The sequence below is a fragment of the Hylobates moloch genome, unplaced genomic scaffold (genome assembly GCF_009828535.3).
Source record: "Hylobates moloch isolate HMO894 unplaced genomic scaffold, HMol_V3 SCAFFOLD_14, whole genome shotgun sequence".
NCBI lineage: Eukaryota > Metazoa > Chordata > Mammalia > Primates > Hylobatidae > Hylobates > Hylobates moloch.
Window position 1 is genome coordinate 91942006 of NW_026652289.1, and position 27261 is coordinate 91969266.

Sequence of the window (27261 nt, forward strand, 5' to 3'; positions counted from 1 at the left end):
GATAAATGATTATGCTACCATAGATATTGCCTTCACTACACATGTATGTATATGTAAGTATGTACATATGTCCACGCTATACATAGGTATATGTAAATGTAGACATATATAAAAATATAATACACCACACATAGACATGTGCCCCTATAGAGATTTTAAATGATAGCCTTCAACGTGAGACAGACATAGGTTGGAAACCCATCCTGTTTGCTTAACAGATTTGAGAAATTGGGTATATCACTAGACCTCTGAGTCTAGTTTCCTTTTCTGTAAAATGGAGAAAATATTCTTAAAGAGATGTGAAATCAGTTAAATATAATGCATGGAAATTGACCGTCACAGTTCCTAGAACACAATAAGGTGCTCAGTCATGTTGGGTTTTCCATCGTTAGTATGCTTTGGACTACAAGTAAGAGGAAACCTCATTTAAAATTGCTTAAACAATTAGGATCTTATTAAGTCACACAATAAGAAGTCCTGAAATGTGGTTGCTCCAAGGTTGGTTAATTCTTTGGCTAAACAAAGTAATCAAAGACTCAGGTGTTTTCCATGTTTCTTCTCTGCCATTCTCAACCTGTTAACCTTCTCCTTTGCTAGCTCCTTTCATGTTCCTAGTAGGACTGGTACATTCCAGGTGAGAATCCAACAGATCAAGAGACAAACTCTCCCAGGAAACCTTTCCCAGTAAAAGATTTCCCTGGGCTCTCATTGGATAACATCATGTCACCTGCTCATGTATGAAGCCTAAAGCAGTCTTGGGCAGGGGCATGGGACCACCTCAGTTGACCCAAATGGGAGAGATTGGCTTACCAGTGGATACATAAACAAAATCACCATTTTGTTATAGAGAATTATACATTGTTATTTATACATATTACCTACACGTAGTGTACATTAAACACATTTGTGAATGTGCTCAAACTATTCAAAGTTTGGTGTTTGGCCAGCAATATTTTTCTGCATGATTTGAAAATTTTGCATACTTGGAACAGAATTTGCATTTGATTAGGCAATTAAAAAAATAAAAGATATGACATTGCAAGAAAATGCTACAAAAATGTAGGCAGGATTCATAAAATGACTTCGCTTTCACTATACTTCCATATTTTTTTTCCTGTAGCTTCTTTTAAATGAGAAATAAGATACCCCTGCCAGATTAACACTTTGAAACATCATAGTAAACACGAGCCATAATTATGAAGGCACTTTTATCTCTTGAGAGGTGGAGACACAGACGCTAACTCGATTCTCTTCAACTCTGTAAGACACTTCATGATTATAAATTCACATTTTCTCATGGTTCCTACTTCAAAAAGCTCATTAACCCTTAAAGCTCTAAAGTTAAAGTTTCGTAGTGTTTCTGTTACATGTGATAAATTCTGTATCTACTGAGGACAGGTACCCACTCACTTTTTTTTTAATCTTTCTTATCACTTAATGAAATACACTGCAGACTGCGTGAGTGGAACTCTTGGCCTGGCTCCGAGTCCTCCTTCACCCTGTCCTGTTTAACCTCTTTTCCTGGTACAATAATACAATAAATCAGTCCCAAGACATCATAAAATACGGGTGAGGAGGCTCCTCCTTTACCTCTCTTTGTACAGCTGATGTTCCTTTGCAAGAAGCTGTAAAAATTAACCACCTAGATTTTCAATATTTGACATTTCTACTGTCAGTGTTTTCTAGTTGCATTTTTGTTCACCAAGGTAAAACTTCACTCAGGCTTTATTGAATACGAGTCTTGTTCCTTAAGGGAAAGCAATAACCCTTGCTTCTCTCCTCTCTCTATATTCAGCCTGCAATTTTCCTTCCCAACTGTGCATCCCTGTGAGTCCAGAGAGTCCGGGGTTCAAATTCTGAGTCTGCCACTTAACCCCTCAGAGCCTGGTTTTCCTCACTGGAAAGTTAGGATAATATTTCTACCAAATAGGGATGTTACTAGGTCTTCAGGAGGACATACATGCAAGGCACTTAGCATGGTATCTGACATAAACTCAGTAAGTTATGGTAGTTTTGGTTTTTATATTTACTGTTTTCAAATCAAGGATGTTTGGCAATATATGAAATATTCATATGGGAAAGGCTTATGGATTTTATACATGGATTGGTTCCTCCCCCAAAAAAAGTATTTAGATGGCTACTTCTAAAAGCATAAAGAGACAGAGAAAATATAAGAACAATTCTGCATGTGGCGTTTCTTGAGCCCATCAGAACACAGAAGCAGCACCACATGTACACATGGCCACTCATTGTTGAACCTGATTCTGGAGACTTGTTTGTGATGGGGTGGGAAGTTTTATCATGTTGTGAAGTATTTTCAGATGATGAATTTTGGAACATAAATGATGGACTAAGTACTCATAGTAAGTTTCTGGATTAGCTCAACCTGACTCTCAGTCTTAGTAGTAATTTTTAAGATGCCTCTAGGTATAGAAGCATCTTACTCACTCACTTATTCATTCATTCATTTATCCATGCAACAGATAATTTTAGAGCATCTTCAGTGTTCACAGAGCTTTTCTTCCCCTTTGCCTTCAAAGCATCAAAGTCCAGTAAATCATGGAACAACTGCATGTAGCATCAGTTTCCTGGGTATGTGACCTGCAGCTGCACTTGGTCCCATGCTTGGAATGTTCTGCTGTCATCATCTTGAAATCCTTAATTTTTTTCGAACAAGGAGAACCACACTTTTATTTACACAGGGGCCTGCAAATCACATAGCTGATCCTGACTTCTCCTTTTCACCAATGACATTTACTCTGTATTGATCTGAGTAAGCAGACATGAGTTGAAAAGAGCCACAGACTTTGGGTCTTGAGTTTCCACTGTGACACATACTCAGGAAGCTACCTAATTTCTGGTCCTTGGTTTTTCAGCTGTAAACTAAGGCAGACTACACATGGTCTCCAAGAACATGGCTGGTAATCTTGATACCTCAGGAGAATAAGACATAGGTAAAATAATGCCAGGCCTGGGTTTGAATTGTATGTGTGGTGACTCTACTTTGAAAACTAGAAATTATGGGGATTATGGGAATTATGGGCCCAAAATAAAAATTGAAATTAGCACTCTTCTAGAGAAAGTTGAGCTGTGTAGTTGAAATCTTTGACTTCTAGCCAAGGCCTACATGCAGTTTGGTGGTTTTTAAAATATAAAATCAAATTGATTGAGCACTGGTATTATTCTGCTCATTTCATTTGGATCTGTCCTTTTTTTTCTATAGATTTTATGCTAATTTCCCAGAAGAGACTTTACTCACTCCTGTACTTTTGCCACACTTAAAAAAAAATCTATAGCCAAGACCTTAAAACTCTAATATACAAATATTGACATCCCTGAGGATTTTCTGATTTTCAGCCCAAGAAGTTTTGTGTGTTGGGAGATTATAATAAAAATATGTTGCCAGCCCTCTGGCATGGGCACTAACCAATCAAAACAGACCCCACAATGTGGTACCAAGTGATTGGCAGCCCTACGGTCTTACATGTCAACAATAACTTTTAGAGAAGGCACTACGGTATAGTCATCATGGCCCAAATATCTGTTCTCCAGTGACCCAGACTCTCCAAGATGCAAGAAAGAGGTACCACTAAACACGGTGAGTCTGTGTTTATTCAGTGTGGGAACCAAGATCTCTCCTAGTTCAGTCAGCTTGCACCTCTGCAAGCATTGCTACAAAGTCTGTATTAAAAGTTATAGCTGTTTAATGGCAGACACAGACTTTAGAGACACTTGTTTTTCATCCACTTAAGGTCACTGACAAATGGAAATGATAAAAGACATTTCAGAGAAAACAAACAACTCCAAATTAACTGAGATTCTGCAATCATCATTTTTAGATACAACTTCAGTTCTGCCTGAAGCCATCATTTACTTGAGCGAATTTGAGATCACAAGAGAATGTGATGCTCAGAGTGTCCCTAATCACCCGCCTAAACGTTTGCATCATTAATTTGGTCTCTCCACTTTACAAGCCTGCTGTCGGCCTGAAGAGATGGGGAGCTTTTCCATAATGGTGAAAGCCCACAAACAACTCCAGTGTAAGTCACAGTATCAAGCCAATTAAGATCAAACCTATGATGCTTAGTTCTACACATTTCATCACTTAACTATTAAGCAATTTTTACTTTGACACTAATCAGGAGGTGTTAATGCAGATTCTTTTAAACAACTCAAGTGATTTAGGGTGTGTGTAAGAGACAGAAGGAGAGAAAAGGAATGATTGTCTTTTCTGCTTTCCAGAGCTATCTTTGGGCCTCTTAAAATTTGTTATCCAGTTTGTGGGGTTTGTTTATTTATTGACTTAGCTTAATTTAATTGTATTCAATTTATTTTTATTTTATTTTGGTGGAGAACATTCTGACTTGAGTCTGTTGGTCTGTTTTATTGTGTAGCAGTAGGCTGTTTAGCTTAGAAGCCTACTAAGAAATGAGGGAGTTTACATTTTAGCTCCCAAGCCCCTAATGGTTGGCTAACTTATGTGTTTACATTTGTATTAGCATTGAGTGGGCTAATTTGAAAAGAGCCACAGAGATAAGTCTGACTCCTTGTTGCCCTGACAGAGGCAGAATTGCAGAATCACCCTTATCTGCTACGATTATCTTATGACTGAGAAAAATGCTCAATGTGACCAAATTTTGAAATAGATTCAGTGTTCCAAGCAGCCATGTATCTTCAAAGTAAAATATAAACAAGTCATCTGTAGAAATTTGTTTATGAAAACACAGATTTACTGTTTTGCTACATATTCAGATAGGAATTTACTTAATGCTTAGTTTGTCGCTTATTCGGATTGTGGTGATGTAGGGTGATTACTCCAGCAAAGAGCAAGAAGGCTGGCACAGAAAATGTCCTTACTTCGTGCTGTCATACACACAGGACTTTAAGCGGGATTTTGGAATTTAAATAAGCCAGGTCTTCCTTCTCCATTTCCCTGTGCATGTTTTAGAGTTGAGGAAGATCTTAAATGCCAGTATTTAAACAACTGGGGTACACATGTTTTGGCTTTAAATATTCAAGTACACAATTGCAATCAGTTTTTCGTTTGCTTTTACTGGTGTAGATTTGACCACTGAGAAGTTTAAGCCAGGTTTTCTTTCTCCTGTGTGACTGTAATTCTTAACTTTTAATACAAAAGACAATCCCTGTAATACCAGCACCAAGAGAACAGCAGTGATTTTGAATTGGCATGGATCTTTGTGAAAATCAGATTAAAGTTCACTCTAAAAATAGGAATTGCTGTTGCTAATTTTATTTTAGCACTTTATATTTCAGAAGCTTAGGAAGGAAAAAGTAGGAGGTAGAAAGGAAAAAGTAGGAGGTAAGAAGGAAAAAGGGAGCAAAAAATTATAATATGCTAATTTAGCTGAAATCTCTTAATTACCTTCGTGATTTCTTAGGGTACATCCACAGTACAGATAAAACAAAACATAATCAAGGACTTGTTCTCTAGGAAGTTATCCTCTAGAATAAATTACATATTTCAAAAATCATATCCTATAGGACTCCAGTACTAGTTCTTGGTTTTATTCAACAGACAGACAATAACTGTCTTCACCAAGAAAATGAGCTGTTTATTTGGATGGAAGGTAACTTAATGTTTTTTAGTGAAGCATCTTCCCACCCTCCCTTTTTTAAATGTTAAAAAAAAATAAAGTATTACTTTTAAAGGGGAAAAATCTAAAATAACTTAAATTTTTAAAAATCTATTTCCTTCTAGTATTTGTCTATATGCATCTCCAGTTTTATAAAGTTGTGATCAGTGAACATACAACCTTATATTCTGATTTTTTTTTCCTTCCTAGTATTGCATCATAAGCTGAGGATTACTGGTTTTCATTATTATTATCTGAATGATTGCATCATATTTCATGAGGCTAGTGTAATATACTTTTAACGACTTCTCTGTGTTTACAATTTTAAGCTATTTCCAGTTTGTTCACCATTATAAAATAAGTTTCATTTTTTTCCTTCCTACTTTAGACTATTTGCTAAGGATAAATCACCAGAAGTAAAATTACTAAGTCAAAGGTTAGTTTTCTAAGTGTGTGTTGTGTATATAGGAGCATGTGTGTTACACATTGCCAAATTATTTTCTAAAATAGTTGTACTAATTTACCCTGCCATGTGCAATATATTGATTTCATCCCAACTTTACCAGTATTCTTTAAAAAAACGGAAGCTAATTTCACCAGTGTAAAATTGTGTCTCCTTTGTAACAATTTGCATTTCTAGTATTGCTATCAAGAAGCCTGATAAACTTTAAAAAAAAAAAAAAAGGGTTACATGTGCAGAACGTGCAGGTTTGTTCCATAGTTATACATGTGCCATGGTGTTTTGCTGCACCTCTTGGCCCGTCCTCTAAGTTCCCTCACCTCAACCCCTACCCCAAACAGGCCCTGGTGTGTGTTGTTCCCCTCTCTGTGTCTATGTGTTCTCAATGTTCAACTCCCACTAATGAGTGAGAACATGCGGTGTTTGGTTTTCTGTTCCTGTGTTAGTTTGCTGAGGATGATGGCTTCCAGCTTCATCCATGTGCCTGCAAAGGACATGATCTCATTCCTTTGTATGGCTGCATAGAATTCCATGGTGTATATGTACCACATTTTCTTTATCCAGTGTACCATTGATGGGCATTTGGGTTCATTCCATGTCTTTGCTATTGCAAATAGTGCTAAGAAGCCTGATTTTTTAGAGACTGGGACAAGACATTTTAGGGACAAGTTTCTACTGTTTGACACATAGAAAAGCAATCTGAAGACTATTACTAGGGAATTGTCATAACATCTGTATTCTGACCAAAGACTCTCTGTTTCTCTGGAATATTTCCAGCTCTGACAGCTAAATCTTCAGCTGGACTGACAGGAAAGAGCAGAGGAAGCAGGATTTCAGGATAAAGAGAGTGCTGAGGGGATCCAGGGAAGGGTTCATTTACCCAGCCGCCTAAGACACCATCCCACAACCTAGTGCTTAAAACTACCACAATCATTTCTTTAGCCCCTGAATCTACCATGTGGGCAGAGCTCAGCAAAGACTAATCACTACTCTATGTAGTGTCAACTGGGGTGGCTCTAGTAGGTGAGGGGGGCTGCAGTTTTAAGGTGCTCATTCTCATGGAAGGCCAGTGGGTGCTGCCTGTCAGCTCAGGGCTCAGCTAGGGCTGAGAGCCATAGCCTTAGTTCCTCTCCCTATGGGCCACTTCATGAGGATGTCTTCACAAGCAGCTTAGGCTATTTCAAACTTCAGTAGCTGGGTTCCAAAAAGTGTCCAAGAAATAGGAAGTGGAAGCTGCCTATGTATTAAGTCCTGGGCCCCAAACTGGCACAGCATCACATCACCACATTCTATTATTCAAACACTCGTAGCCCAGATTCACAGGGAGGATATATACACCCACTTCTGAATGGAAACAATATAAAAAACACTTAGAGATTGTGTTTGTAAACTGCCATACAGAATTTTCAGCCCTTCGGGAAGCTGAAAAACTAGATAGTTGGAGCACAGTGGACTAGTAGATATTATAGCACCAACCTCCACCTCTGCTTTCCAGAGTAGTCCAGGGATGGGTTCTCCATTAACCTAGTCTACCTTTTCCACAACAAAGAATTCGGCCAGGTGCCTCTTGGACTGACTTTTGCACTATGGGGAATCTGTAGTATTCCACCACCCCCCGCCCACACAAGCAGTCAAGTCTCAGGGCTTTTAACCATCTGTGTAGTTGCTCTTTCCTATTAAGATAGATTTTAGAGGTGGGTCTGAGCATGTGATACATCTCAAGAAGAATAATGACATTAGGCATATTTGGTCCGTGTACACTGGCAAGATGCTTAACTTCTAATGTGTTGACAGCCATATGTATGAGAATCCCACCTGACTGCTGAGTGGTTGATTTAGGTGTCTCTATTACCAGGAAAAGGGGAATTATTTGAACTGCAGTTTCTTGGTCCAGTCTTCCAAAGAATATTCCAAGAGGGAATTTGGAACATAGAGGAAGATATTGAAATCATCTGAGTGGTCTTCAGAAAAGGTTAGAATATGACAAGGCAGGGGACACAGCGGTGAGGAAGCATAATGATGCTAATAATAATATCAACACAATAACCATAATAATAGCTAATACTAATTGTACTTATTTGCGTAAGTTTAAGTTTTCTGTATATTAAGTCTACAACCCTGGAAACAACCATTTTAGATAGGTCCAATTATTTTCTACTTTTAATAGATGTGAAGTGAAGTAGCTTTTCCAAGATCACACAGCTAGTGGGTGGTAAAGCCAAAATATTCATAAAGTAGAGCCTGCTTTCCCATTGGTTTATATGAGGGTACTTATCCTCCGGTGTGGTGAGAGGATGGCCATCATCTAGGAACTCCTGAGGGTTTCATGCATTGCCACTCCTTTTTCAGCCATTTTGTCGGGTTGGGTTACAGTATTTTTGTTGATAGTTGAAAATAGAAAGTAAAAAATGTGGCCAGGCATGGTGGCTCATGCCTGTAATCCCAGAACTTTGGGAGGCTGTGGCGGGCAGATCACCAGGTCAAGAGATTGAGACCATCCTGACCAACATGGTGAAACCCCATCTCTACTAAAAATACAAAAAATTAACTGGGCATGGTGGTGGGCGCCTGTAGTCCCAGCTACTCGGGAGGGTGAGGCAGTAGGATCACTTGAACCCGGGAGGTGGAGGTTGCAGTGAGCCAAGATTGCGCCACTGCACTCCAGCCTGGTGACACAGCAAGACTCCGTCTCAAAAAACGAAACAAACAAAAAAACATAGACAAGCCTTCCAGAGATAGAGACTTGACTTCTGATGTACTTTTCCCTCATATCCACTCTGCCTGGTCAGCCAGATACTTAAAAGAAGGGTTTCAAAGGGAGCCTCTCTTTAACTTTGAAGGGCCCAGGAGCCAGAGGAGCGAGCCGTGAGCCCTCAGTTTATTTCCAAGCAAGAGCACCTGAGCAGGGAGGTACTCAATATACTCTTTTCCCTGACCTTGGGGTAGGTCCCTGCTGCAGCACTGCCCTGTCATGCCTGGAAACAAAGGCTTGATGTTAGGTCTAGGATGATAGGGAAGAGGTCTCTGACCACTGGTGACCCTTAACTTCAAAGATAGATAGGAGAAAGAGGTGGAAACCGATACTTAAGATTTAGGGAGGCAGGATCCTTGCTAGCTCCCTGCATGAATCTTCTCAATTACTTGACTTTCTCATAGAAACCTTTACTTACTTATTTTTCTGACACGGTTACCTGCTAGACTATTAGACTAGAAGGGGGAAATAGTGATGTTCATGTCTTAAAATAACAATCATAAAATCAAGCTAAAAAACTATGACAGTATCCTTATCTTAATAAATTCTTAAGTTCCTCTTTCTCCTCTCTGTTCCTTTTCTTCTGTGTTACCTTTTTCTGCTGCAGGGATTAAGACTACAGACATTGGAGTCAAACTGATTTAAGCCCCGTTATTTAGTTTTGTGACCAAAGGCAGATTACTTCTTTATTTCCTCATCTGCAAAATAGCACCAACCTCCTAGGGGGTGCTTAGCATAATGCCTGGTGCTTTGTTAGCATGCAACCCTGGCTTGTTATAATCAGCTCTAATTTTCCAGTCTGTGACGTCTACGTATTACACCTAATTCCAGGTGTGTCCCATGAAAACAAAATAAGAAGGCCAGGCACGGTGGCTCACGCCTGTAATCCCAACACTTTGGGAGGCCGAGGCGGGCAGATCACCTGAGGTCGGCAGTTCAAGACCAGCCTGACCGAGATGGAGAAACCCCGTCTCTACTAAAAATACAAAATTAGCCGGGCATGAAGGCACATGCCTGTAATCCCAGCTACTCAAGGCTGAGGCAGGAGAATTGCTTGAACCCAGGAAGTGAAGGTTGCAGTGAGCCGAGATCGTGCCATCGCACTCCAGCCTGGGCAACAAGAACGAAACTCCGTCCAAAAAAAAAAAAAAAAGAAAACGAAACGAATTAAGAAGGTTAGCAAGCAAACTCTCTTCTCTTAGTAGAGCAGGCATGTGAAATATTTTCTATTTGGGCCTGGGAAGTTATTTCTACTAATAAGCCATAGATCCTGCCTTCGATGAGCTCACAGTCTAAAGAGCAAGACAGGAGGTAGGTAGATGAGCAATTCTACCCACTGTGGCAAATCCACAGTAGAAATGGATAGAGTGTCCTGCGAGGAGAGCAGAGAGAGGGATGGAGAGGGTCTCAGACTGGCGCTGGGTCCTAAGGATGACTAGGAATTTGCCAGTCGGAGGAGCTGCAGAAGGTGTTCCAGATTCAGAGAACGACAGGAGCCAAGGGCAGGAGGCCTCAGCTGAGCTGGCCACTCACAGAGGAACTGCGGCCGTGGAAATAAGCGTGTGAATACTGATTTGAGCAAAAGCGTAAGCGATGTCAGTATACCAGGGTGATGCAAACTGCGACTAAATAAAGCAGTGATGATAATGCTACTTCTTCACACTTGTATAGCACCTTTACAATTTTTAAGGTATTTTTACTCACATTTTCTCACTTGTCCCTTTAAAAAAAACCATGGTGAAAGAGGGAGTCAGCAGAGATGCATCCTTCCCTCATCTCAGAAGAGGTGAGGTAAGGAGGGAGGTGGGAGCAGTCAGCAGTGCCTTGCTGCACGGGAGGGATCCCTCCTGTCCTTCACACTGGCCTCCATTCCCTCTTCTCCCTTAGGCAGCTTGGATACTGCTGAAAGACAGCAAGCAGAAGGTATAACCGACCCACTTGAGACAGAGCCTAGGGCCTGGGGACTGGTGATTAGAGCACCTCATAAACCAGGCCAGGCCTGTTGGGCTGGGGTTGTGTTTGTGTTAATGGCTGCTTCTACTTGTTGAATGTCCACTGATCTGAAGGGTGTCTGGGACTTTCGGCACATATGACATGAAAGAGGTGGCTCTGCCTCTCTCTACCCAGCTTGGAATAGATGCAGCCCCTCAGGAAGAAACCCACAGGTCCCTCCAGTTCTTTCCCCCAGTCCTGCTAGAACGCCATTCTTACTCTGGTTGTAATCCTGCCTTGTCCCTGTATCCTTCATACAAAGGACCCCACACCCTCTGTGTTTCCTGGTTTTGTAATCCTTTCTTTTTTGTCAAAGAGCTGCAAGTCTCTATAGTGAGAATAGGTGGGGAAAAGGAAAACCAGTCACACTTTTTCCTCCAAAGATAATTAGGCTAATTTCTCTCAATCTTTTCACCAATGTTTAGCCTGTTTGCATGTCTAAAGAAAGTAACATTCGTTTTTCTTTATACCTCCCCTGGATGCCTCCTGTGATTAGAATAGAATTTGGGGCCCTAGGTCCAAGGCATTGGTCAATTTAGGAAATGGGCCAGACAATATCACTGGCACACTGCTAAGTCCTATATGTCCTTCCCAACAATTTCAAAATCAAGGGAAGCCCAAATCTCACTATGGTCACATCTGCAGCTGTAAGGGCAAATGCCTACCAGAAATACTGCTGCATAATTTAATGCTTAATTTAATAATTTAATGCATAATTTAATATGTTGGTGTGTGTGTGTTCATTACTGGTGATCGTGGATGACCTGTCATTAGCAGTTCACCATCAGTGGGTAAAGGGCTCTGTGGAGATTTTTCAACTTATTTTTTTTCTTGAGAAGGCACAGGGTCGCACACAGAAATTCATTCAACAAGAACTATTAAAACCCTGTGGACTAACCACTTTTTTGGGAGTTTATTTCTGGACATAAAAGACAGTTCCTGAACTCAAAAAAACCTACAGTGCGGGGGAGTAAGTTATGAAAAGAAGGAAACAGACTATCACGTGATATGTGCTCTGATGAAAGTGAGCCCAGATTTTCATGGCCGGAGAAGGAAAAGAAGGAAAATCCTGGTGGGAAATGATTTCTCATGAGGAATCAGTCATGAAGAGGAAGGGACAAGAAGAGCATTCCAGGTAGTGATGGGGACAGCACATCCAAAGGCAGAAAAGTAGGAGAAGCTGAGTTTGCACTGGAATGAGGGGGTGCTTTACCATGCCCGAAATATAGGGGGTTCAGAGAAGTGGCATCCAAATGCTGTCCTCTGGTCCCTCTTGGCCCCATAGCTGTAAGACCAATGTGAATGTCACCGTGGAACCTAGTTTTGATTTTTGTCAATGCAAATCCATTTTGAGCCTCTCTGAGATTAGCCATGGAGGTCATAGAACAATGGACCTGGAGACACATGACCCAGAAGCCTCTTATCAGCAGTATGACCTCCGGCAGTTCTTTAACTCCTTGTTAAAGAACTGAACTTGAAAAGCATCTGTTTACTAATTCAGCAAATATTTACCAAGTAGATAGTGAGTTCCAGATGCTATGGTGGGTAATAAAGATAAAGTAGAGAACAGACAGACATGACTTCTGTTCTCCTGAAGCTGACACGAAGTTCAGTGGAGAAAATAACTTCTGCCCTAAGCCTCTAAGGGCAGCTTTAAGGACTAGAGTAGATAGACATATTTGCTTTGAAGAGCATAAAACACTAAGTGAAAAGCTCTTTCCCCAAACCCTGGTCTAGGCTGAATATCGATGAGAGCTAGGCACCCCAATCCCCACCCACACACAGAAGTTTATTAAATACCAGCTGCAAAGTACATTGGGAATGCAGAGAGAGGCTAAGAAACCTAGACAGAGGTCCTGAGTGTATGTGAACTGCACATCGTACAATTTAAAAAAGAAATTGGACATGATCTGCTAGCCTGTGGGAGCACCTCACCCCTGGGTCCAAGAAATCTCGAAGAGACACTTAAAGGCTGTATTTCCCAAGGCCACATGGTTGTGGGGGGGAAAATGCACCCTCTGCCGTTTCATCTGGGACGCCATCAGAATGCCAAGTCCACATTCGTAAGTGCCAGTGGAGGCTCGGTCCCTGTTCAAGGCATCAGTCAGTTTGTAGTACAAAGCTCATTTGTCGTTCGGCGTCACACATCAGAGGCAGCAATCGCAGCGCTCTCCTGTCTCAGGGTACAGAGGGAGCACATGCACTTTGTATCCTAGGCAACGGCAATGCTACAACAAAAAACTTAGAAGTGTGAATTGGGAGGAATTTTACTTTGAGTAAGGAACCTTTTTCAACCCAGGCACCAAACTCAAAATCATAAAATGTCACAACTTGGAAGGGGCCTTGGAGATCACCTGCGTTCTCATTGTATAGATTGGGAAACCGAGGCTGGAAGAGGCAAGTTGGCTTTCTCGTGGTCTGTCAGATCCTTAGAGGCTGAGTTAAGAGTAGAATCCAGATTTTTTAACCTCCCTATTATCTCCAGGTGTGTTTAATGTCTGGGATAAGATTAACATCCCCCAAGGTGATTCATAAGGAAGGTGAGAATAAATGTAGATAAGAGTAATATAATAGTGTTTGAAGCGTAATTATCTCTGGCGTTAGAACCACACACCCTTCCTCAAGGTTGTACCTTTAGCCTTGAACAGGCTTCCTGGTACTCACCTGGTCTAATAGTGATTTTTATGGCGCTTACCATGTGCCAGGATCTCTGGTAAACTCTTTCAAGAACTCCTTCAGTCCTCAGCAGCTCTATGAGGTAGCTGCTACTGTGATCCTATCCGCAATGTACAGGGTAATGGAGGGACCAAGTGGTGAACTAGCTCGCCCAAGGTCAGATCTCTGGTTGCGCAGCAAATCTGGGGCACCTACCTGGGCATCCTGGCTCCAGAGCCATGTTCTCTACCCTGTACTCCACTGCTCAACGCTTGTCAGGCTCCGTCCCTGACAGCAGCAAGGGCTGAGTTTGCTTAATACCCTCTTGGTCTTGGATCAATTTAGTAAAAATTAGGAACTGAGATTTTAAGAACTTGCATGGATTGACCTAAACTCCCATTTTGCCTCTGTGGACCCAGAGGTTTCAGAATTTCATAGTCCATCAGATACAGAGCCTAGACAAAAGGCTGCAGGTAAGGCACAGGCGCACTGACTCAGGCTTAGCCTGGGCCCTCCCTGAGCTTCGCAGGACATAAAATTCACCTGGGCTGTTTATTATTCTCATTCTTGGTTACAGCTCTATTTTTAGTCCAGATCTATCAAATGGAACCTAACTTATCATGGGCCACATTTCCATCAGTAGGACAAAATACATTAAAAATAATTATTTTGAAATAATTATGAACTCACAAGAAGTTGTAATAATAGTACAGAGAGTTCCATGTCCCCTTCACCCGGGAAGTAGATTTTAAAAAACAAGTTAGGATTGACTAACAGAATCCTGATAAGGTTAATGCTGTAGATCCTTCTGAGCAATCAGTAATCTTTCTCTACATTTGTTAGAGACAGGCAACTATTACTGTATTTTCAAATACAGAAGGCAAATATTAATACAAAGGCCTTATTTTTGGTGACCGAAAACCAAAGGACTTGGGACTAAAAATTCTTGGCTTTTAAAATTTCACTTCTCTTCCTCTGGGTTGTTAGAGTTTTAACCCTTCTGTAAACTCATCACCAACTCGTGACATCACCTGAGAACCTCTGATGAGGCACTTTGCAGAATATCAAGCCTGAAGACGTGAGCCTTTTAAAATAGAGTGAAATCCCGTTGTTGTTGGCAGTGTTGCTAACATAGATCACTGAACTCTGTTGTGACATCTGGGTTCTGCACTGGCTTCACCACTCCTAGATCATAAGTCCCTTAATTTATCTGCTTGACCTTCATCAGACAGGAATAGGAGCAGCAGCCCATCCTCAGTCCTTCTTTGCCAGGGTATTGTTCATTTCTTTGAAAGCCTGAAAAGGCTCCATGGAGTACATTGAAAGCTATGGCTACACGGTGGTAGCATCAGACAAGTCAGTAGCATCAGAACAAACATACTCTACTTCTGTCATCCCAGCCCAAAGGGCAGAACCAGGCATAGACCCAGGCCCTGTTATCCTGAATAGAATGTCACATGCAGGCCATATGGCAGCCTCAGCAGGTCATCTGGTAGAATAAGCCAGTGTTCCACAGACAGGCTGAGTCCTTTGGCATCTGGGTCATCCCTTGGAACCTTGAGCCCTTCCTTTGTCTAGAATGGCTCCTTTTCCTGGAGGCTGAAGGGGAGGAGCCCGGTCTGGCTGGGATATGCGTATGGAGGAGAGAACCAAAAAAAAAGGCTTTTAATTTCTCTTGTCATTAGTTAGCCTTGAAAACCCTTCGGTTCCCCTGAAAAAAGGAGACACCATTGTTCATTTCTGCCACAACAGTCTCCTGCTGTAGAAGGCTCCTTGTGCATTATACTTTCACAAAGCAGGTTATTATATTGATGTCTTAAGAGGCTGATATATTTTGTCATCTTACCGGATAGCAGATTTTCTGCTTACATCTCAGGCTCATATTCTCATTAGTTTCTTGTATTATTTTCACTGTTAATGAGGATTATTTCTAGGACAATTTTGCTTTAAAATGAATGTTATTCAATTGGAGTTAGGGCAGAAAGGCAAAAACTTGTAGGCAAATTGTCGCTAGAATTATGGTCCCCAGAGCAGTGGTTCTGATCACGGGTCAGATCCTGGGATTCTTGTCCAGGTTTGCTTAGAATTGGCAAAGACAGGTTAGATCCTGTTTTCTGTCCCTTCCTGTCCAACTCTTTTTAATTTCAGTTCTTTTTTGAATTATTAATATGTAACCAAAGTATTACTGATTCAGATATTGGTGTGCTTTGCTTTAAGAAAATCCAGACTTAAAGTGAAAACCTTGCATAAGAGGTTTTTAATTTTCAGAAAACTTAAGTCGACAGCTTTATCATGTACCTAAAATATAACTCAAATAAAGTTGACCCAACTTTGAGGAAGACACTGCTTTTAAGAGCAAGGCATTAATAAGGATCACCCAGACTTCCATAGCTCCAGCCTCCCCTTTCTTCTCTCCCATAGTATCTACTGCCACCTGCGCCTTCTTCTCTTCTGTCAGAGTCCAGCATGTTCTGATACGCTGGGTGAGATCAGATCTTACAAATGTCTTCATACTGGCTTCTGGCTTATGGTATGTTCTATCATTACTTAATTTATAACTGGAAAAAAGGCCATTGGCCAAAGAAAAGAATTTCCCATTGCAGAATTTCAGGCATAACCCAGCCATTAGGCAAGCTGATTTTCATTTTATATTTGTTTGTTAGGTAGTGAAGAGTCACATAGGATTCTTCTCTGCCAGTCCCATATATCCACTCTCTAATCTCAGGAATAGCCCTGCTTTCCTTCCATTTGTTCTGGGAAAGCTGCAAAGTAAGCAGGAATTTCAGTGGTGGAGGTAGGGAGGTTGACAGAAATCATTTAGTTATTTGGCCTGTGTTGCCCGTTTCTGGTGGGCAGTTTGTTAATGATGGGTAGGTGTGAAAAGAGGCATCTGTTGCCTTTTATAGAGAACCTCTTGGTTTTGCAGCACCTGAAGCTCATGAACTGGAGGCTAATGAGGATGTTGTGCCAACGCTGCAGGAGAATGACGGTAGACTCAAGATTCGCTGTCGGGTTGGTGGTGGAGAGCTGTTCATTTTGATGTGGCCTGTGTGCCACAATGGAGTCCTGTCAGTGTTCTACCTTCTTTCTTTATTTCTTCCTCCATTCATTAAGTATTTACTGAGGACCTGCCAGGTGCCAGGCCCTGTGCCTGATCCTGGCAGTAAAGAGGGAGATGATCCTTTGAGTAGTACAGCCCAATAGAGAAAATGTGAAAATCAGTAACATTGCTGTGGAGTGATAAGTTCTGCAATAGAAGTATTTATACAATATCATAGTATGACTAGCTGTCCTGAGCAGAGCAGGGTAGCTGAAGAGGGAAGAATGAGAAAGGGGAGAGGGCCAGGTAAGTTTTGAGCTGGTGAATAGACAGTTTTCAGGAAGGACATTTTAGAAAGAATAGCGTGTGCAGAAGACACTGCTTTGAGATCCAGGTGGGGAAGTATCATTAGGTGAAATGGAGAAGCTAGCAAGAATGGAATTGTGAAGGATCTTGTAAATCTTGGAAATGAATTTAGACTTTACACATAGGCCTTCGGGAACCATTAAAGTGCTTTTAGACAGGGATGTAACATGATAGCATTTGTGTTTTAGAAAGATCATTCTGGTGGTGTTATGGAGAATGTACTAGAAGTCTAGGAGAACAGAAACCAATGAAGAGTCAGTTCTAGACCAATGAAGAGATAGAAGCAATGGGATGTACTGACAGGTTCAAAGGAGAGGATGGTGGAGAGGGGGCCGTCTAGGAAGACTCCTAGGCTTAAAACACAAGTGCCTGAGAAGGATATGAAAAATAGCAATAACAATAATAATAGTTGTAAATCTTTTTTTTTCTTTTTTTTTTTTTTGAAGATAGAGTTTCATTCTTGTCACCCAGGCTGGAGTGCAGTGGCATAATCTCAGCTCACTGCAACCTCCACCTCCCAGGTTCAAGCAATTCTCCTGCCTCAGCCTCCCAAGTAGCTGGGATTACAGGCACACGCCACCATGCCCAGATGATTTTTGTATTTTTAGTAGAACTATGGTTTCACCATGTTGGCCAGGCTGGTCTTGAACTCCTGACCTCAAGTGATCTGACCACCTCAGCCTCCCAGATTGCCGGGATTACAGACATGAGCCACCACACCCGGCCTAATTACTGGATTCTTGTCAGGCACAAGGGGTTTGGCTACATGCTTTATATGGGTTATCTCATTCAATAATCGTAATAATATTAGTGCTATTATTATCCTCACTGCAGGGAGGAAAACAAGAAAGTTTGAAAGTTAAGTAACATGCCCAAAGTCACATGGCTTGTAAATGGTAGTGCTTACATTTGAAGCCAGGTACTCTGAGCTCTAAACCTATGCTCTGCAGGAAATTCAGCAGGAGGAGAAGTCAAGGCAAAGTATCTTAAGTTCAATTTTAGACTACTGAATTTAAAATGCCTATATTTTACCAAGGTCAAAATATCTAGCAGGGAGTTGGACAGCTAGATTGGAACTGGTGTGTGCTGGACGTGTGATCTGGGATTAGTGAATTGGTGGTAGTGAAGAAGGTAGGTGTCATGTGAGCACATCCCTAGAGACCCGGGATGGAACTAGGAAGAACCACATCCAACGGGCAAGCATGCTAAGACAAATTTGGGAAGAGGATGAAAAGGAGCAGCTAGATAGGTGGAGAGAACTAGGGGAGTCACAGGTGGAGTTTGAAGATCTGATGGAATGACCAGTGAGATTAAATGCCTCAAGGAGATGAAGGAAGATTTAAAATGAGGATTGCCTTGGATTTGGCAATTAGGTGGTTGATGCATAGTCATTAAAGTTAGGCTAGAGTGGGCTACAAATATAATGAAAAGTGAGAAAATGGAGAATATGGACTCAGGCTTCTCTTCAAAGAAGCCTGGCTGAGAAAGGAAGTGGGAGAGAGAGAAAGGAGAGGCAGCCTCAAGGTCAGGGGAATGGCTGTTTATTTATGATGATAATAACTTGAAATGCTTGGATGTTGAGGAGAAAGAGCCTGGAGCAGTGGGAATTACACCAGGATGTTTATCCCACTAGATAGGGAAGTAGGAATCCCTCTAGCCATCAGGAGGAGAACATGGATTCTTAGAGAAAAAACAGGTTTCTACAGTTTTAATTTAGCAGCCCCCTTGTATTGCGTAAAATCTGTCCAGATTGGTGAAGTGACTTGTCTCTGGCCACCTAGCTAGCCAGTCTGTGACCCCAGATCTCCTGGTTCCTGGCCTCTTTCCTCTCTTGCTGCCAGTGTCGGTGGGAGAAGAATCATCCCTGGTTTGTTCCTCATGGTGTGAGTCTCCACTGCTCCCATCAGGCCCTTGCTTGCTCCTTCGGAATGCACATTTCACAGATTCTGATGTATCAACAGGGCTTCAGCTGCATGGAAGGTGAGTCACAGAGCTGCTTCGTCATTTCCTCCACATGCCATGGGGCAGAGTTTTAGATGGTTAATTATTAAGTGTCAGTAACATAACAGTGCTAGAAGCCTCTTCCTCTAACCTGGGAACCCACATTCCTAGAAGGAGGAAGGGTCTCAGAGTCGGGGCCTTTCAGCAATCTCCTCATGGCCCACAGTGAGAGAGGATGTATTTATTTGTTCAGATGTGGCACCTGCACACAGAACCTGCGTGCATGAGGTAGAGGGTGGGGTAGCAGTAGCGATTCCTTAAATGAAAAAGCCTCTGCTCCTTTAAAACACCACATCAGCCAAGAGTTACTTGGTGAGCCTGGAGGCAAGGAGCACCCATGCTTTTCAGAAGGGCCCAGAGTAGCCTGCCCCACCTCTACTTCAGGGTCTCCTAGAATCTGTGTATATAGTGATGATTAATAATCTAGTCTTCTTACCACACATGGAAGGTGAAAGAAGGCCTGCAATTCAGTGGATATTACCTTATATTCCAAAGCTTGTGGCGTCAGCCAAGCTGTCATACCATTCTGATTAAATACTGACGGTGATCATTAAGATCTAAAGCCCTGCCCAGAACACACTGCCTAGAATCTAGGCACATGAATATAAACCTAAACCTTAACCTCCCTTTTATATATAAAACCTAAATCTCCCTTTTATAATTGATCTTCAATTACAACCCTCCTTGTCTTGATAGGCTCCAAGCTATAGCAATCAACTTGCTTCTCTTTGCTCTCTCAGCTTACCTAAACCCACGGCTCCTTTTTTGTTTAGTCTCTTGGGGCTCTCATGACCCATAGTTGGTAAATGGATAATTCCTGTGACGCCAGGTGCCATCGTTCTCATTGACTACAGTGTGAGCAGTGCCCCTGAAATGTCATAGACTACAGAGTGAATGGTGCTCTTTGTGCCACAGGTCTAGTTCCACCCCCTCTTCTTCCTTTAGTTATAGCATTCTCTGCTGAAAGAGTCCATGCTCTTGGGAAGTGGAAGCCCTGGGGGCCCATACCCCCTGGGTCTGCTGCCTTCTGTTGTTTGTTTAGTGGTATTAAATCAATCTAAATTAAACTGGAGTCCAAAATGCTAACCTTGCGGTAAGAGATTCAGCAGGGATGTGGTGATTCAGGACACGTGGTTCATTCTTCTGCTTATTCCTTTATTCACAGTTGATTCACAGTTGTCTTAGGGATTGACAACTGTGAGATATACTTGACCCAAGGGACTGAAAAAAAATCTTCCCTAGTTTCTGAAAAATTAGGGGGACTTAACTAGACCAAGGATGGGAGGCAGAAAGGGCCGTCATAGAGGGAAAGGAGAAGCAAGGCTTGGTGGGTGGCATGACATGACATATTCCAGGGCCAAAAACAGAGGCAGGGTGGTAGAAGCACAAGAAAAGAGGGATAGAGGCCCAAGGTGAGACAGGACTCCTTGTGAGAGGGGGACAGGACTCAGAACCTGAAAAGCCTTGAAGGCCACATTTAAAAGATTTGGGCTCCATCCTGGGGGAGTAATAGAAGGTTACTGGAGGATTATGAGATGCCGTGATTAGGTTTATATTCTGAAAAGATCATTCTTGTTGTATCTAGAAAACTAATGGGAGACAAACAGGCAGACAGAGAGGTGGGTAAACCATCAGAAGAATGTGGTATGAGGAAAAGCAAGGAAAGGCAGTGTTTGGAAAAGCTGTGAACTGTCAACTGAGTCTAAAGCTACTGAGCAGTCAAATGAAATAGGACTGGAAAATGTCCATTGCCTTTAAGTACTTGTAGGTCGTCAGTCTCTACTGACAGAGGAACTAGAACACAGAAAGTAGAAGAATGAGCAGGAGGTGAGGAAATTATAGCGTAGAGCAAAATTTGTTTCAGTGCCACTGAAGAGCAGTGAAGACCCAGGTGATAGTTTGAGTGGGATCAGGGCTACAGGAGGTATTTTCCTTTTGTGTGTGTGATGAGAGAGACATGGACAAATTTCAGTGCTGATGGACAGTACTTAAATGGTTAAGAGTTACAGAAAATACCAGAAAGAGAGAAATATAATCAATGTCTTTTTATTCCAGAAAGGAGTGAAGGGATTGGATTTAAAGCAATCCAATTGCTTTACACTGGGGCCAGGGACAGTGGCTCATGCCTGTAATCCCAGCATTTAGGGAGGCCGAGGTGGACAGATCACTTGAGGTCAGGAGTTTGAGACTAGCCTGACCAACATGATGAAACCCCACCTCTACTAAAAATATAAAAATTAGTTGGACGTGGTGGTGCACGCCTGTAATACCAGCTACTTTGGAGGCTGAGGCAGGAGAATTGCTTGAACCTGGGAGGCGGAGGTTGCAGTGAGCCAAGGTTGCACCACTGCACTCCACCCTGGGCAACAGAACAAGACACTGTCAAAAAAAAAAAAAAAAAATGCACATGGGACAGAGATGATGTATTTGGCAGTGGGAAAGGAGAAAACTGAGGAAGCTCCCATGTTATGGCTTTCATATTCTATGTGAAGTAGTTATGGGGCAGGAGGGAGGAATGTAAGTAGCAGAGTGTGGAGACATGGCAGATCAGGGCCTTGAGGAAAGTGGGAAGTTTACATTTACATTTATGGATTTGGGAAGTGGTCTAATTTAATTGAGAAACATAGGATCTCCATGGAGGTTTTGATGCTATTTGTAGTTGATGACAAAGAATTCTGTTACATTACTAGCAAGTTGTCCTAGAGTGTGGTTGTCTCAACTAGTGCTCAGCTACTCTGGAGAAGGTGCAGAAGGTGAGTGGCAGAGTTCATCCGAGGTTAAGACTTTGCAAGAAAAGCTGACAAGGACACAGAGGATGGGGGAGTCAGGAGCACAGGCAGAATAATGGACATGATTGACCATTGACAACCTAAGATGGATAAAGAGGTATGTCAAGATCAGAGAAGACTAATGACTAGCAGAAAAGAGAACAGTTAGTGGGCTAAAGGTCCTGATGAGAAAGTAGAGCAGTTTGAGCAACTGGAAGAACAAGAGGTTAGCATCAGAGCACACAATGCTTTGCTTTATGATTTTGAGGCTGAAATCCTCATGTGGAACCACGGGCTGAGGCTAGTAAAGTCTTTGTAAAGCTAGAGAAAATGACTGGGAAACTATCAGGTAAAAGAGAGGAGGAGGGGCAGGACTTCGACCAAAGACTTTTTGTAAGATCATGGAGGCCCAAGGTCTGGAAGAGTCATCGGGAAACTAAAAGGAACCAACTCCACATTCAGATTCTGAGGCAGGTGGAGTAGGAGAGTCTAAGCAGATACTCTTTGTATAGTGGCATCTTGGGATGAGAGCTAGAGGATAGCTTTCAAATCAACGTGGTATCTCTCTGGGTTCTTTGGGCTACTGATAAAGTAAGTCTACCCCATTTCTACATTCTAATTTCCTTTGAACTATCTAGTTTTCAGGGAGACAAAGACTATGTACCACTTTCTCTATCTGGGATTTATTAATTTCAAATTTGGCTACTTTGCTATAACCATAACAAGAACTTGTGGCCAGATATGATGGCTCATGCCTATAATCCCAGCACGTTGGGAGGCCCAGGTGAGAGAATCACTTGAAGCCAGAAGTTTGAGACCAGCCTAGGCGACATGGTGAGACCTCACCTCTACTAAAAATACAAAATAAATTTTATTTTAAAGTTTAAAAATTTGCATTAACCTTCCCTATAAATTCCCCTGCCTAAAGAATTCTCCTTTCAATATTTCTTTTAGTTTGCATCTGGAACAAACTGAGTTTTTTGTCTAAAACATCCTTATTTTGCCTTCATTTTTGAAGAATATTTTTACAGGTTGTAGAATTCTAGACTGGAAATTTATTTTCTTTCAGCAACTTAAAAATGTCATTCTATGGTCTGCTGGCTTCCATTGTTTCTACTGATAAGTCAGTTGTCCGTATTTTTCTTGCTTTTTGGAAGGTAATATATCTTAGTGTGTAATATTTTTAAAAATTTTCCTTGTTTCAGCATTTTTACTATGATGTGTCTAACTTTATTTCCTTGTATTTAGAACTTCTTAGAATTTCTTGAATGTGTGGCTTATAATCATATCAGTTTTGAAAATGTGTGCAGCCATTATCTTGTCAAATATTGCTTTTGTCCATTCCTCTCTCTGCAGTCTCAGGGACTCCAGTATGTTAATTCTTTCACAAAATTCTGTGTCTCTTTCTCTCTTGTCTGTTTCTTTCAAACTTTTTGCTCTCCATATTTCTGTCTGATAATTTCTATTTGTTTGTCTTCTTACTCACTAATCTCTTTACCTCTAACAATTATGTTGCTAAACACATCTATTAAGAAGATGTGTTATTTATTGTGCTTTTTTGTTGTTGATTTTTTTTTTTTTTTTTTGAGATGGAGTCTTGCTTTGTTGCCTAGGCTGGAGTTCAGTGGTGCAATCTTGGTTCGCTGCAACCTCTGCCTCCCAGGTTCAAGCGATTCTCCTGCCTCAGCCTCCTGAGTAGCTGGGATTACAGGTGTGCACCACCATGCCTGGCTAATTGTTGTATTTTTAGTAGAGACAGGGTTTCACCATGTTGGTCAGGCTGGTCTCGAACTCCTGACCTCATGATCCCCCCGCCTCGGCCTCCCAAAGTATTACAGGCATGAGCCACCGCGCCCAGCCTTGTTGTTGAATTTTTATTTAATTCTTTTTTATAGATTCCAGTTCTCTGGTGAAATTCTCCATCTTGTCATCTTTTTTTCTTGCACAAAAAAAGCACAGTTATTTTCAAAACATATGTTTGGTAACTCTAATATCTGGGTTACCTGTGGGCCTATTTCTATTGTGTTTTTTTTTTCTCTCTCAGCTGCAGTTTTTGGAATTTCTGGTAATTTCTACTTGAATGTTGGGCAATGTATGTAAATAATTGTAGTCTCCGGATGATGTTATCTTTTTCTAAAGAAGTGTAATCTTATCTTTTCTGGCAAGCAGCTAGAAGGGGAAATTATATCCATTCAGTGTGGGACTTAGCTTATTGGATTGGATTGCAATTTTTGTAAAACATGGTTTACCTCACATTTTTCTGCTCTTCTAGAGTGTAGCTTGTCACAGGTCCAAATGATAGCCTTTGGTTATTTACTGGTACTCTTCCTTCTTGGTGGGACCTAAACTTGTGACTGCCAGAAATTTGACTTTTCTTTATAGCTATACTCTCATTTTTATAGAGCCTTAAGCTCTATGAAATTAGCAAATATAAAATTATAAAAATATAACAATATATTATAATATAAATATAACAACATATTATGTATAATAATATATAGAAGTATAAATATTATATAAAATCATCAAGTCTCCATAAGGTAAAATCAAATGCTGAGTGTGGGGCTAAGCTCCATGTACCTCCCTTCTCCCAAGTATCTTGTCACTCATGCCTTGGTTGTTCTGGCAGCTCTGAACTCCCATTAAGAGCTTTCCTCATCATATTTAGTATTTAACATTAGGAATGTATGGGAGAAGTTCATATAAAATACCAAAAACTGAATAAACATAGCTAGTCAGGCATCCTTGCTCTCTGACTGTGTCACAAACAGGAATAACTTCATGTAGGCATGTTCTTTACCCTAAGCTTGCATGTGAGGAAGATGATTTCCTCTTTTTTGGAGGCCTGTATATCTGTGAAGGTGTGTCTTATCCTCTAAGAATGCCCCTGTCATTGTTAGGACGGTATACATAAACAGTTTAGCAAATAATTGTACAAGATGAAGGAATGAACATTGCTTTTTTTTTCCACCTTTTTGCCAGACAAGACGTAACCAGAATAGACACGATGATATTCGTTAAAATTTACTAAAGATTTACTGCGGAACAGGCTCCGTGTTAGATGCCTCATACTGATTATCTCATTTAATCCTAAACAGAGCCTTTGAGGTAATAAAGATAATTATTCCCATTTTAAATTTGATGAAACTGAGGCTTAAAGAGATAAAGTTAATTTAAACAGGGCCCAAGAGCCAGGAAGTAAATGGCACAAGCAAGTTTGAACTCAGATTTTTCTAATCGCAAGATCTATGTTTTTTTCCAACATTTCATCCTGCTACTTGGCCTGCCCTTTTTCAGCATAACTAGTATCATGATTTCACTGACCCCTGGACTCCTGATATATCTTCTTATATAAAGTCAGAGCTAAGTAGTCTGAGGGGTTTACATGCAAAGACATCCCTTTCCTGGTACACTGCTTTCAGGTATTTCCAGATTCTTCCCTCCCCTACCCAGCCTTTGAAATATGTATTACATTAAATGCCTCCATTTATAACTACTATGGCAAGTCTGAATATAATTTTTTTTTTTTTTCAAAAATACAGCTTTATGCAGAGACAGGAAGCAGTTAGTGGTAGGGCTTTATTTTGGGAGGATTAGAGTGGTAGGGGGTGGGGCATCGGGAGAAATTGCTTTCTGCAGTGTCAGATGAATGAGTTATAGGAAATGATAGCTCAGCCAGCAGCTTGGTGCTTGCTGGTGAGTCAGCAGTGATTCCATCCTCAGCCCCAGTGCTGGGATCACAGCTGAGAGACACTCTTCCTGGTGAGGGCTCCTCCCCGCCCTGCTGTCTGGGACATGGATATTCTGCTTACCTGATGTGAACCATTCAGTTACCTGTCATGGAGGAGAAAGAGACACAGAACGATCTTTTTGTTTTAATGCAGATGTTTCTACACTTCTTTGGGATTAATTGGTATTTCTAATTATTTTTCCTGATATCCAGCAGAAAGATTCGGTGATTTTCTATCTAGAGGATGATGTTTGGGACTGGTGTCAAAGCAGAATCTAGTTCTTAGGGCAACATTTTATACTTTTATACTACTTCAACTTTAGAAGGTCTTTATAAGTGATCAGAATAGTACGGAAAAGCAAGACAGGAAGACATTGCTTCAGAAGAAGGGGTAAACGAGAAACCATCTTGTCAGCACAACGGAAACCATGTAGATGTAGTGAAAAACTAGAACCAAGTCATTGTGGTTGTCAAGGTAGGATAGTGGGATTGTTGGTGATTGCTTTTTTGTTTTGTTTTGTTATGTTACTTTATTTTCCAGGTCCAATACATAGGCACAATTTGTAAAATTTATTCTATAAGTAGTCCTTTAGTGCTTTAAAGTAACTAGTTATGAAAAATAACTGGCCAAATAACCTTAATATTTTAGGATATCTTTTCCCCAGGCCCTGATGAGACTCTTAAAGTCAATCTGGTCATACCCAGGATTCTCCAGCAGGAAATGGGTAGAGCTGCCTAACTTTTCCCAGAATTTCCTATGTGCCAGGCATTTGCTTCCTTTTCACTCTGAGAAGGTGCTATTATCCATATTTTACAAATAAAGAAACTAATGCTCAAAGAGACTGAAAGAACGTTCCCAGGCCAATTAGCTAATATGTGGTATAATTTCATCCATGACAAAGTCATACTGACTCCAAAGTCCATACTCTTTTAACTTTAGTACAAAATGATGCCACCACAGTTTCCATTCCACCTGCTTTTTGTAAGGCAGTTTAAACATGTTAACTTACTGCTGGATTGATCATCCACGAAAAAAACTGCTGCAATACATTATTCTCTTTTTGAAAAACTGGGACTTTAAAACTCACATATACTTGACTTGTACTTTAGTTAGAGAAATATTTAGAGCATTGGATAACATGCATATCTGTGTGCTTCACCTGAAGTCCATAAAAAAGGTACAGTAAACACCTGGTTTAGTGGTTGGACTCCCCTGGAATTTGCAGTGACTCTCATGATCTCTCCTAAAGTTCTTAGATATGTAAGACTGAGGATAAAGCTGAATGTTTTGTTGTTCAGAACCGTAGCTAGAAGTGACAGTTTTGGTTGAGGGAGGGATGTTATTGTTGCAAAGTAGAACACTTACAGCTTCACAAAAATATCTGTCTCATTGACCCAACAGGGCCCTAATTTATCTTTTTAATAAGCCAATAACTAAAGATCTTTTAAATTTTTTACTGTTACTATAATGCAATTAATGCTGTGTTTTGATAGCTTTATTGAGGTATTGATATGTAATAAACTGCACGTATTTAATGTACAATTTGATTAAATTTAACACCTATGAAACATCACTTCAATAAAAATGATGAATATATCCATTTCCCCAAGAGTTTTTTGTAATGCTGTATTTTTGAAGGAGAAAAATCCAGTCATTTATATTCTCCTTTCCATTTGGTGAAAAGAGCCTGGACAGGGACCCAGATTATGTGAGTCTGGACTCCAATCTTGCCTTAACTAGCTCCACACAATTCAGTGAGTCCTTTAATTATTTTGGCCCTTGGATTTTCATCTGAAAAATGAGGGGGTTGGACTAGATGGTCCCTAAGGACCCCCACAGCTCTGAAGTTCAATAAAGCTAAAAGGACCGGTGTACTTAGGGTATTGGTTTGTGTCCAAATGG

General features: G+C 41.0%; 1 protein-coding gene across 5 annotated transcripts in view; it reads left to right on the plus strand.

The window, feature by feature from the left end:
- The window catches only part of SEMA6D (semaphorin 6D), a 55262-nt gene that overhangs the window by 12738 nt on the left and 15263 nt on the right, over positions 1–27261 (plus strand). The window lies entirely within an intron of this gene.